This window comes from Electrona antarctica (genome assembly GCF_951216825.1).
Source record: "Electrona antarctica genome assembly, chromosome: 23".
Lineage (NCBI taxonomy): Eukaryota > Metazoa > Chordata > Actinopteri > Myctophiformes > Myctophidae > Electrona > Electrona antarctica.
This window is the reverse complement of record NC_136804.1, coordinates 29,214,396-29,227,032: the sequence shown is the minus strand read 5'-3', so window position 1 is coordinate 29,227,032 and position 12,637 is coordinate 29,214,396. Positions and strand designations below refer to the sequence as shown.

Here is a 12,637-nt window from a genome sequence, read left to right as displayed (position 1 = left end):
TTACTGTCCTGGTTTTACTCCATCTTCGTTAAATAATTTTTGTGCATTTTTTATGTTTATTCTCTGCAAGACTGCAAAAGTTAAATTTCAAGTCCTTTTTTGTTGTCATAATACAGGAGGGGGCAATGATGATGGATGTCCTCACTCAACCTCTCCTCAAATGCATACAGTCAGCATACTGGTCCGCACATAAAGTATGAGAAGTCATACACATCTGGAATGCATACACGGAATGCTGCGCCGCGCGGACATGAGCTGCTGATGACATTTACGTCATATGGCACTAGTGTGGCGGCTACTATAATTTGTCCTTAACGCTGAACCAATATCACAGAGTTAAAAAGCATCTTGAGCATTATGATCAAAGCTCTCAATATAATGCATAGGCACGCACGGTACTCTAATGCTTTTACACGTAATCCTCAAACGGTCCTACACATTTCACTGCATAGGGCCCGACAAACCGATGACTTCCATGTAAGCCTATAAACAACCCTTATAGAGGGGTCACAGGGACAGGCATCATGGAGCCATATGAGTATATGCTACACTACAGTATGTAGTGCACGCCCACACACACACATGCAAAAAAGGAGAGAATCTGTGGCATAATCCAGGTCCTAATCCAGCTCAAGTAGGATGCAATGTGACCAGAGAAGCATGGACAACAGCCTGTTTCCAGCACTAACTAGTGTTGAACCCATTCTGGACTGAGGTCGACTAAAATAAAGTCTTCTAAATCCTAACATTTTTCTGAAAAACCTATGTTTCTATGTCAGTGGTGCTCAAACGTTTTCATGTCAAGGACCCCCAGAATTATCTCTATTGGGCCACGGACCCCCATCTCAAAATGTGTAGTTCCAGGGACCCCCCAGAAGCAAATATTTTAGTCCAAAATGTTCACTCTGAAATATATAAATATAAAGATTTGAGGCACATTTTCACGATTTTTCAAAAATAGCAGACCTACAAGACCTATGAGCTTGTAGATCTGCTATTTTTCATTAGCTAAATTATAACATAATAATGCTTAAAACACTGAAAGGGGTTCCCGCCCAAAATGGGTTAACCCATTCTGGATGGGAACTCCTTTTGGTGTTTTAAGCATTATGTTATACTAGTTATTGAAAAATAGCGGATCTACAAGCTCGCTACGAGCGGCACTCGGGGGGTGCCGAGTGACTGCTTAATCAAGAGTTGCCATATTGCATTGCCCTTTTCTTAATCTGACTCGGCCAGATGCGCGCGGCATTGAGTTCACAAGTTCACAATAGTTTGTGAAGCAAGAGTGAAACAAGCTTCTGCCATCTGGCAGGTCACCTACCGTATGTCTTGCCTTAAAAATACATTTCAGTGTAGTGTCTGGCTATAGATTAGCATTTTTTTGACACATGGCAGCGATGTTTGGACCAGGGCTCAACAGATCGGCTCAACTCACAGGCTTTCTTTCACACAGAGGTAGTGGATACAAAAAGGCTGCTAATGTACTATGCATTAGGGGTGTGCTGAAATATCGATATGGCGATATATATCGATACGTCCTCCCGCGATAAATGATCGATATTGATTATTAAAATATCGATATTGGGGGAAAAAAAGGTTTTTTTTTTCTTTCTTTTTTTAGAAATTTGAAATGTTGTTCAGAATGAAGTGATGAACAACATGTTTAGAAAAGGAGGAAATGACAGCTAAAATAAAGCAAATCCCACTCAGATTCCACAGCAACCAGAAGTACTGAATTACTGGATGGTGATTTGTCCAAAGTCTCCAAACAGCTTTGTGGGAATACAAAATGCTGCATTTTTTCAGTTCCAAGTATTTTGTAGTTGCAGATATCGTGATATATCGTTGATGAAATTGCATACAATATATCGATATATCGCAATATATCGCAATATATCGAATATCGTGATATTATCGTTTTCGAGGGCCTAATATCGCGATATATATCGTATCGTGAGGAACCCATATCGTCCCACCCCTACTATGCATGTGTACTTGCGAAGGGGCCCCTAACCATGATGCCCCTAACCCATTATGACATGCAAAGAAATAGGATGCAAAACTGTGAATAGGTACTTACGATTTGTTATATACTTTGTCCTTATGCCCCTTTGGCATATGTATTTTATGATTTGCATATACTTTTTGTCCTTATGCCCCTTAGGCATATGTATTTTATGATTTGCATATACTTTTTGTCATTGTGCCCCTTTGGCATATGTATTTTATGATTTGCATATACTTTCTGTCCTTATGCCCCTTTGGCATATGTATTTTACTAGAATTTCGCGGGCCTTTGGCCCGCGCATCCCAGAGTTGCGTTGCCCCGCGTTGCGATACAGAAGTCCACAGATACAGAAGTGCACAGTGACACGCGTTGTATGCAGCTGTTTTGTGTTGCAGCGCGCGTGTAGTGTTGTTGTTGTTATCCATATATGCGCCTCGGTTCGTCCCGTTTGTTCCACGCCAGGTGTCGACGCAGTCGTTGGCGCAAATTTCTTATTATTTTAACTGTGTATGTAATCGCGGCTAGTAGCACACTTTTTTTTTTAGGAGCACGATGAAAAGTTATCAAATAATGTGTTTGAGGGCCCTCCTATATACAGCTTTAGTCCCCACACGTCTCAATATTTGCCATTGACAAAGAACAGAGAAATTAGGTGGAAATGCCGCTAAATATGACGTAAATTAAAATGTATTATATATATATTTTTTTTTAATTGAATGTAAATACTTTACTTATAAAAAAACCTGGCAACCCGCACCCCGCGGTCATTTTCCGCTAACCGGAGCGGTGCTCCCTAGCCTGCTGGAGGGGTTCACATCATCCCATGCACCCTCGAGAGGAAAAAGAAGGAAAATAAATGCAGCCTTGAGCCTACCTACCAATGTGGTGTTGTGGAGCTTGATCACCTCCTCCTCCTCCTTTTCTCCCCAAATTGCCAATCCCAATAAATGCAAAAGTTGCCTAGTGTGAATACTTCCACAGCCTAATTACTAAAGGATAAACTATCAGTCTTCTCCGAAATCGGTCAATGTTTGTCAACTCAGCACGTGTTGACAACGCATAGTAAACAGAAGCCGTGTGTGTGTCACACCAAAAGTGGTGACCTATAGAATCCTGTACATAGAAGCATCACGCAATCGTCTCCCTCCCTGTGTGGGTCACGTGGTGGGCTTTGAGCAAATGGGAGAGGGAATGTAGTGTTGCCAGGTCCGCGTATTGTAAGCGAGTGGTAGTGTGTGTAAGTAGCGTGTTGAATGGCATTTTTTCTGTGCTTGTTTTCATAGACGTGGCAACAAATTAGGCGGGGGTGTCGGTGCTTGTGGCGTGTTTGTGTTTATTATTGATATTGATATTGTTTGCGAGTGTGGACGGGAGCCGGCTTTAGTGGCAGTGCGATGACAATTTTTACGCGGGTGGTGTTGAGTGTGGCCGTGCGGCGCGACATGAGGAGATAGGGAACGGAGGACGCGGAGGGTAAGTGTGTGACGTGTTAGTGTGTTGTTGCAGTGTGTGTTGCAGCGTGTTGCAGCGTGTCAGTGACGTAGTAGCTGGTGACTTTCTTTTCGTGGTTTGGGCACACCTTTTGGGCACACCTTTTCAAATGTATAATAGATGATTTGCATATACTTTTTGTTTATGGTTGATGAATGTCTTATAGATCTTGATCTAAGCCCTCTGAGAACCTCCTACTGTATGTTGTGTCCATGTGTCATAAGTTCATGTATTGTCCATGTCTTTTTCTGTTTAATACAAATATTGAAACACAAGAAATAGGATGCTGGCCTGGGGTTCATGTGGTTAATAGTAAGTTCTGGTACAAAATTAAATACAGTCTAGATCAGACCTTTGTCTAAAAATACTTGAGTCCAGGACGAGATGTCCTACAGTATAAGGCCAGTTTTACCAGCTGTGCAGAAATACAACCTAGTTACAGTACAGAATAATACAAGTGTTTGCTACAGTATTAAAGTGGAGATGTACAGTAGGCATGATTATTAACCCATTTAGACCTGAGGACGATTTTACAAATGCCTTCTAAATCCTGACAGTTTTCTGAAAAACCCCATGTTTCTATGCGAGTCTATGTGAGTCGTCAAAATTATATGCAATTGGCTGCCGAGCCCCATCTGAAAATATGTTGTTCCAGGGACCCCCCAGAAGCAAAGATTTGAGTTAAAAACGTTCACTCTGAAAGAATATAATATTCAAAGATTTAAGGTGCATGTTCACAAAATAGCAGATCTAGCCGCGCTACGAGCTTGTAGATCTGCTATTTTTCAAGTATAACAGAATGCTTAAAACACCAAAAAGGGTTCCCGTCCAGAATGGGTTAAAAGGGTTTACACCACACAAACTAGTTGTTACGTAGCTGTGACTAAATGTACAGCTGAAAAACTAAATAGAAACATGTCAACTATACTTTTGTACTAGGTTTGGTTTTCTGACCTTTCAGGTGCTTTCTCCACACCATCTGGCCAACCCTGCTGGGGTATATAACCTGAGTCAGAGCCATCTAATAGAACGTTACGATATTGAGGAAGCAGAAACCGAGCGCTCGAGCACTGTCCAGGACTTGTCCCTATTTGTTGTCCCCATTCTCAATATAAGTCTATGTATAGGTAGGAGAGCCGCCATTGGACTGAAGCCCCATGAAGTGAACGGAGTTTGCGTAACTCTGTCTTACTCTATGGCTCTGACCCGAGTGAGCCACCCTGTGCATGGACTACAATATGTCAGACGACACAACTATGCGTCAGAGACGCTTCCACGTTTTTCCTACCCGATTTCGCAGGGTGCATACTTAGTTTAGACTAGTCATTGGTTAGACATGGGTTAAGGTTAGGTTTAGGTGTGCTGCCCCGTGGGAGGTTAGGTTTAGGTTTCTGGTTTAAGGACTTCAGTGTTTTGTACCATACTATTGTATGAGTACCGAACAAAGAATGTTTGCTTTCGCCATCTTTGTCGAAGAAGAGTCTGGGCAATTAAGGTTTAGTCTTACTAGAAGTACTAAAAGTTTCTCAATCTTATATTTAGATTTAGTCTGGCTGTTACCTCTGAGGTAGGTTTCTGGAGGGTTTGAGATAGGTTGTAGTTGTAGAACTAATGACTGGTCTAACCAATGACTAGTCTAAACCAAAAACTGTCTAAACTAAGTACTGCACAGGATTTCGCACCAGTGAGGGGAGGGAGGGGCTAGCCCACAGCGTGCCCACCACAGTCAGCGCACACAGAAGTCAAGGCAGACGGCTGTGGAACGTGAAGCACAACTAAACGGACCTGCGCTTATGACTGAAACAACACACATAAAAACTTTGGCGAAAAACAGAAGCACATTTGAACTAACCTGACTCCGCCAGATGGGACAGCAGAGAGTACACTGGGTTCCCTCCCTCCTGCTACTCTGCTGTCCCATCTGGCGGAGTCAGGTTACATTTGAACCCCATCATCATAGTTTGAACCAAGATTTGCAAAAAAATCTATTTTGGCACAAAAATCCTACGGGAGCTGTTTTTTGACGCCTCGTACCACACTACGGTATAATTCAGTCCAAATGTCCAGTTTGATGGAAACTTCGAATTTCTCTAACTATTATAAACTTTCACGAGTACAAATGAAATTATATTAAATTGGTCAATATAAGTAAAATAATATAGGCAGCCTTTCCATAGGAGTATCTTTTTATATTTTTCCAAGAAAAATACAGCCAGTAGCATATTTAGTTAGGTAATAACTAAAACATTATAGGCTATTATGGGAAATGTACACCAACTCTGTACACCTCAGAGAATGTTTTCATTCTGGATAAAACCATAAAATGGTCTATGGTCTAATAATCTAATGGAATAAATGGATGATCAAATGCAGGAATTTTGACGATTCAACCAACTGTAACTAGGACCGTTCATTATGTCGCCTTGTAGACCAGCGGTTCCCAAAGTGGGGTCCGCGGACCCCTAGGGGAACGCGACGCATAGCCAGGGGGTACCAGAAATAATCACCAGAAAAAAGTTTTTTTCTTTTTTAAACTTTTTTTAACATTAAAATTATGTTTATCTACGTGGTCATTTCTGCCAAGTTGCACAATAAACGTATTTTTGTGCTGTTCATTGTGTTTCTCCCATGTTTGCTTTGGGCCAATAGCTGACATGATTACTAAAACTACAACATCAGTCAACCAGTCGTGACCCCAAACAGTAACAGCAGGACGCATGCTGCAGAAACAACAAAAAGACTCAGGACACTTGAAAGGTTTCTGTGGCCGCTTCAGATGAGGGGGTACCTGGAAAAATGTCTACCCCAAAAGGGGTACCTGGTCCAAAAAAGTTTGGGAACCCCTGTTGTAGACCTTCACCAGTGTGTGGTGCTATTTACATTCTGGCTAATATACAACATCTCATGCAGATAATTTTATTCACACTGAGAACGTGGGTGTTTTTGACCTTTACCAAAGTGTCACACCCACTCGCTCAGTCCTGCTGTCACTCGCTGAGCACTGCTGTCGGAACTGGCTGAAAACCTGTAGGTGTTCTGGAAGCCATCCAAAACTCGAGGGAGGGGTTCAGGTGTAGGCCTGACGTCGAAATTTAAAAAAAAATCTTCTAAATCCTGACAGTTTCCTGAAATACCACGTTTCTATGTCAGTGGTTCTCAATATTTCATGTCAAGAACCCCAAAAATGATATGTAATTGGCTGCTGACCCCCATCTGAAAATATGTTGTTCCAGGGAACCCCCCAGAAGCAAAGATTTGAGTTAAAAACGTTCGCTCTGAATATATATTCAAAGATTTGCGCCACATTTTCATGATTTTTCAAAAATAGCAGACCTACAAGTTTGTAGATCTGCTATTTTTCAACAGTTAAAGCATAACATAATGCTTAATACACCAAAAGGGGTTCCCGCCCAGAATGGGTTAAGCAAACTATTGAAATTAGAGTGAACCAAATGGAATTGATGACACACTCCTCCTGGGAATCATGCCTGTACAGTAGATAATTAAAAGTAAAAAAGACACACCATACCATACAACTATATACAGTACTAGTTCTGAGTATGGGTAAGTGTGGTATTAGTACAGTGTATGAACTTCTATCAAAAAAGATGAATGTGTATTAATACTCCTCAAACAGTTTGTTAGAATCAAACACTGCAGACTCAAACCTGGTAAAATGCTAACTGATCAAAAATATAAGTGCACTTCACAGAACATAGCAGCCTACAAGCTCACAGAGCTTGTAGAGGTAGGACAGGTCAGATTGGGACGTGGTGAGGTAGGACAGGTCAGATTGGGATGTGGTGAGGTAGGACAGGTCAGATTGGGATGTGGTGAGGTAGGACAGGTCAGATTGGGATGTGGTGAGGTAGGACAGGTCAGATTGGGATGTGGTGAGGTAGGACAGGTCAGATTGGGATGTGGTGAGGTAGGACAGGTCAGATTGGGATGTGGTGAGGTAGGACAGGTCAGATTGGGATGTGGTGAGGTAGGACAGGTCAGATTGGGATGTGGTGAGGTAGGACAGGTCAGACTGGGATGTGGCACTGGTGAGGTAGGACAGGTCAGATTGGGATGTGGTGAGGTAGGACAGGTCAGATTGGGATGTGGTGAGGTGGGACAGGTCAGATTGGGATGTGGTGAGGTAGGACAGGTCAGATTGGGATGTGGTGAGGTAGGACAGGTCAGATTGGGATGTGGCACTGGTGAGGTAGGACAGGTCAGATTGGGATGTGGTGAGGTAGGACAGGTCAGATTGGGATGTGGTGAGGTGGGACAGGTCAGATTGGGATGTGGTGAGGTAGGACAGGTCAGATTGGGATGTGGTGAGGTAGGACAGGTCAGATTGGGATGTGGTGAGGTAGGACAGGTCAGATTTGGATGTGGTGAGGTAGGACAGGTCAGATTGGGATGTGGTGAGGTAGGACAGGTCAGATTGGGATGTGGTGAGGTAGGACAGGTCAGATTGGGATGTGGTGAGGTAGGACAGGTCAGATTGGGATGTGGTGAGGTAGGACAGGTCAGATTGGGATGTGGTGAGGTAGGACAGGTCAGATTGGGATGTGGTGAGGTAGGACAGGTCAGACTGGGATTGCACACAAGATTCGATACACCACCAAGATACCCATGTACCTGTCTAGATACTTCCTTAATGTTAACGAAGTCCACACCCACAACACCAGAGGGAGTGCAACGAACCATGTACAACCCAGATTCGGCACAAACAAGGGACTAAATTATTTTCGCTCCTATGCCACCAAAATGTGGAACGCCCTACCAACAGTCATTAAGACATGCAAATCCCTTGACTCCTTCAAAACGGCTCTCAAAGGGCACCTACGGACGGCTGCAATTCGAAACTGGCCCCGTAAAAATCTGAATTCCTGTTCTGTTCTTTGAAGTGTCTATTTGTACGTCTCTAAATGTTTTGATGAATTGAACATGGTGGACCCTCTTGTAAACAAGTGTAATGCTTAATTGGGTCATCCACTCACAGTTAACAGTCTTTGTATTGAGTTTGTGCTTGAAATGTACTGTAATACTGTAACTGTTAATAAATATTTCAATCAATCAATCAATCAATCAAAAGCAGCATGCAGGTGAACTGAACACTGACGTTCTCATGCTATTCCACCAGGGGGCATTAAACCTTTTTTTTGTGAAAAGTACTCACTCACCCAGCAAGATGTAAACGAAGTGCTGTTTATAGATATTGTTGGTCGCTCTAACCCACAATGTGTGGGTTTTGTGTAGGTTTGTCATTTCTCATCCAGGCAAGCAGAGTGATCATTATTATCACTACATCTACAGTTCTTCAAGCAGAGTGATCATTATCATCACTACATCTACAGTTCTTCAAGCAGAGTGATCATTATTATCACTACAACTACAGTTCTTCAAGCAGAGTGATCATTATTATCACTACATCTACAGTTCTTCAAGCAGAGTGATCATTATTATCACTACATCTACAGTTCTTCAAGCAGAGTGATCATTATTATCACTACATCTACAGTTCTTCAAGCAGAGTGATCATTATTATCACTACATCTACAGTTCTTCAAGCAGAGTGATCATTATTATCACTACATCTACAGTTCTTCTAGCAGAGTGATCATTATTATCACTACTTCTACAGTTCTTCAAGCAGAGTGATCATTATTATCACTACATCTACAGTTCTTCCGGTTAGTGCATGTTCTGATATTCCTAAAGTGAATAATATTCACTTTCAGTCAGAAAATATAACATTACTTTTCATCATATTATGATGAAAAGTAATGTAATATTTTCCCAATGCTCTAGTCGATATATATTGAATATTAGGCACATTGTAATGTGTCTGATGGGATTCCATTAGCTTCCAAATACTCTTGTGGTTTTGCCGTGGTCATGTATACCTCATCTTTGCCATGGCAAGTTTTAAACCATTCTGACCTGAGATCAGATTCTATAAATGTCTTCTACATCCTGACAGTTTTCTGAAAAAGCTATGTTTCTATGTCAGTCGCTCTTCGATTTTTCAAAAATAGCAGACCTACAAGCTCGTAGCGCGCCACTCGGTGGCGCGCTATGAGCTTGTAGATCTGCTATTTTTCAATAGCTAAAGCATAACATAATGCTAACACCAAAAGAGGTTCCCGCCCAAAATGGGTTAAAAGAATCCCCAGTCCATGGACCAGACGTTCAGCCGAGTTTCAAAGTTGGATACAGTAATTTACCGCGACATATGAGGACAAACGGCATCAAAAAGCATGTAGTGATGACATTCACTACAGAAGAGGACACGTTATTTAACCCATTTAGACCCGAGATCAGATTCTACAAATGTCTTCTAAATCATGACAGTTTCAGTGGTTCTCAAACTATTTCATGTCAAGGACCCAGTGTTGTTTTCGTCGACTAAAACTAAACAAAACATGTTCGTCGACTACCTTTTTTCACTGACAAAAAATAAATATAAACTAAATAAAAACTAAGCTATGATGGCTAAAACTAAGACTAAATATATCGACAATTTCGTCAACAAATAAAAACTAGACTAAAATGTTAGGAAGGGAATAGTGGACAAGAGATCCAGTATAAGTCATTTTACACTTGGTTGCATGCTGAAAATAGCCAATCTACAAGCCCACAACGCGTCGCAGCGCGACGCGTTGTGAGCTTGTAGATCGGCTATTTTCAGCAAGTTTAAAAACAGTCATTACGACGGCATCAAGCCCCGCCAAAATACATTTTAGTCGACTAAAACTAGACTAACACTAAAACATTCCAGGTGACTAAAATGTGACTAAAACTAAGTGAAAACTATTCAAAAGACTATGACTAAAACTAAAATCAAATGTTGCTGCCAAAAACAACACTGCAAGGACCCCCAGAAAATAAATAAATGTAATTGGCTGCTGCGGACCCCCATCTGAAAATATGTTGTTCCAGGAAAGAAAAATAAAAAGTAATAGCTAAAAACAAAGTACATGTCATCAAATGATTCACTTGGGTGTACAGCAAGAGGGGTGCACAAACAGAATCATGTACACTATATGTTAACCAACACCTGAATGCACACCATTATGCAGGCATTATGCAAAAATACTGTAGACAATGAAGTTCTTTATTCATTTATTTTTATTCCACGATTTTGCAACCCATTCTTTCACCCAGTGTCAATTATCTAATGTAATCCTGGGTGCTACACTTCCGCTGCCAACCTGGGGAGAGCAGCGGACTGACCTCATGCTTCCTTCTATGCATGAGGAGTCCAAGCTGCTTCTTTTCACCTGACAGGGGAGAGTTTCCCCGGCCGGACGTAGCGTGTGGAAGGAACACGTTATTCCGACCACTTCCTTTCCCCTTAGAGACCAGGATTATTTGTTTTTGTGAGGGTACCTACTGTACCCTATAAAGTTCTTTACAAGCACAATGTTCAACTCCACACTAAGCTGAATGGTATAAGTGTTGATTCATTTTGATCTGTGAAGTGGTGATGGTACGTTTATCAGTACGTGTATCAGCCAAAGCATTGCTGATTATCCTCTTCCACATTTTAATTACGCATGCACACGCACACACACACACACACACACACACACACACACACACACACGCACACCCACCTAGAGTGTCTCACGGCCATCAACCTTCCACTTTATAAGGAGATGAGATGAACAGCACACGATAACATTTTTATGTGAGTCTAAATATGGCCGATATGCAAGCTTAGGGACAACTTTTTTCCATTTTCAAAAAGAGCTGAAAGCAAGGACATTACATTTACATTACATTACATTACAGTCATTTAGCAGACGCTTTTATCCAAAGCGACTTACAATAAGTGTATTCAACATAGGTAGGGAACAAAAACTACTAATCACCAGAAGTCTTTAGTGCATTTTCTGCAAAAACAAGCAACCAAGAGTATACCTAGCGCTAAGGTAAAAGTGCAATATATCAGCTATCTATTTCCTTAAACAGATGAGACAAAATAGCTAAATCAAATGAGCATGAGCTAAAACAATTAAGTGTATCGACTAAACAAGATCCAATAAACAATACAACAATAGAAAACAAGCGTTCTTACAACTAGTTAACAACAAGGACAGCATATTGCTTGAGCATGTAAGCTCAGTAGTGTAGTACAGTAGTTCCCAAAGTGGGGTCCGGGGACCCCCAGGGGTCCTTGAGGGAGTTCCAGGGGGTACCCAGCTAAATGATAGTTTGGAACCAAATGGACCCTTATGGGTCTGTAACTCTGAGAAAGTACAAATGGAACCAAATGGACCATAACGTGTCCATTTGGTTCCATTTGTACACTCAGAGTTAAATTAGCATTGATTTTACAATATAAATTGGGGTCCCAGAGATAGAAATGCTATTAAATGGGGGTCCATAGACTAATGCATGTCAAACTGAGGGTCCTTGAATTAAACGGGTTGAGAATCACTGCTAGAGACGTAAAAATCTTCTCTTATGGGGGTCCCTGGCATAACTTTTCACATGGGGGTCCGCGGGATAATTAGTGTCAATTTGGGGGTCCTTGACATGAAAAAGTTTGGGAAGCACTGGTGTAGTATATTATGGGCAATATACTCTTTGGAGGAGTATATTATCCACCATTATGAATGAATAGAAACACCTGGTTCGGTATGAACAGGCCCTGTGGGGAAGCTTATCAAAACAAGGCTTGTCCCCTCCTGTGGTCGGTTTATTTACCACTCTATTCTGGGCACACTTCACCTTTAAAAGCCCTCAGACTTAACACCACTCGTATGACATAATGAATAAGGTAAACAGGCTGCTTAGGAAAAGTGTAGCAGCAGTGTCGTTTGTGTGTATTCGTGTGCACTACTGTCGTAGTACTTGACCTAGCCTCAAACTCCTACAGGCGTATGAAAAGGCTCAACTTATGTATCTTACATAGCATTTTCATGTAGACTTAGAGAGAGAGCAGTGTATGTAGACTAGCATGTCAAACAGAGGGTCCTTGAATTAAACGGGTTGAGAATCACTGCTAGAGATGTAAAAATCTTCTCTTATGGGGGGTCCCTGGCATAACTTTTCACATGGGGGTCCGCGGGATAATTAGTGTCAATTTGGGGGTCCTTGACATGAAAAGGTTTGGGAACCACTGGTGTAGTA

At 41.6% G+C, this 12,637-nt stretch overlaps 1 protein-coding gene across 2 annotated transcripts in view; it reads right to left on the bottom strand.

The window, feature by feature from the left end:
- LOC306916665 (oxysterol-binding protein-related protein 8-like) overlaps positions 1-12,637 on the bottom strand; it is a 91,065-nt gene that overhangs the window by 73,814 nt on the left and 4,614 nt on the right. The window lies entirely within an intron of this gene.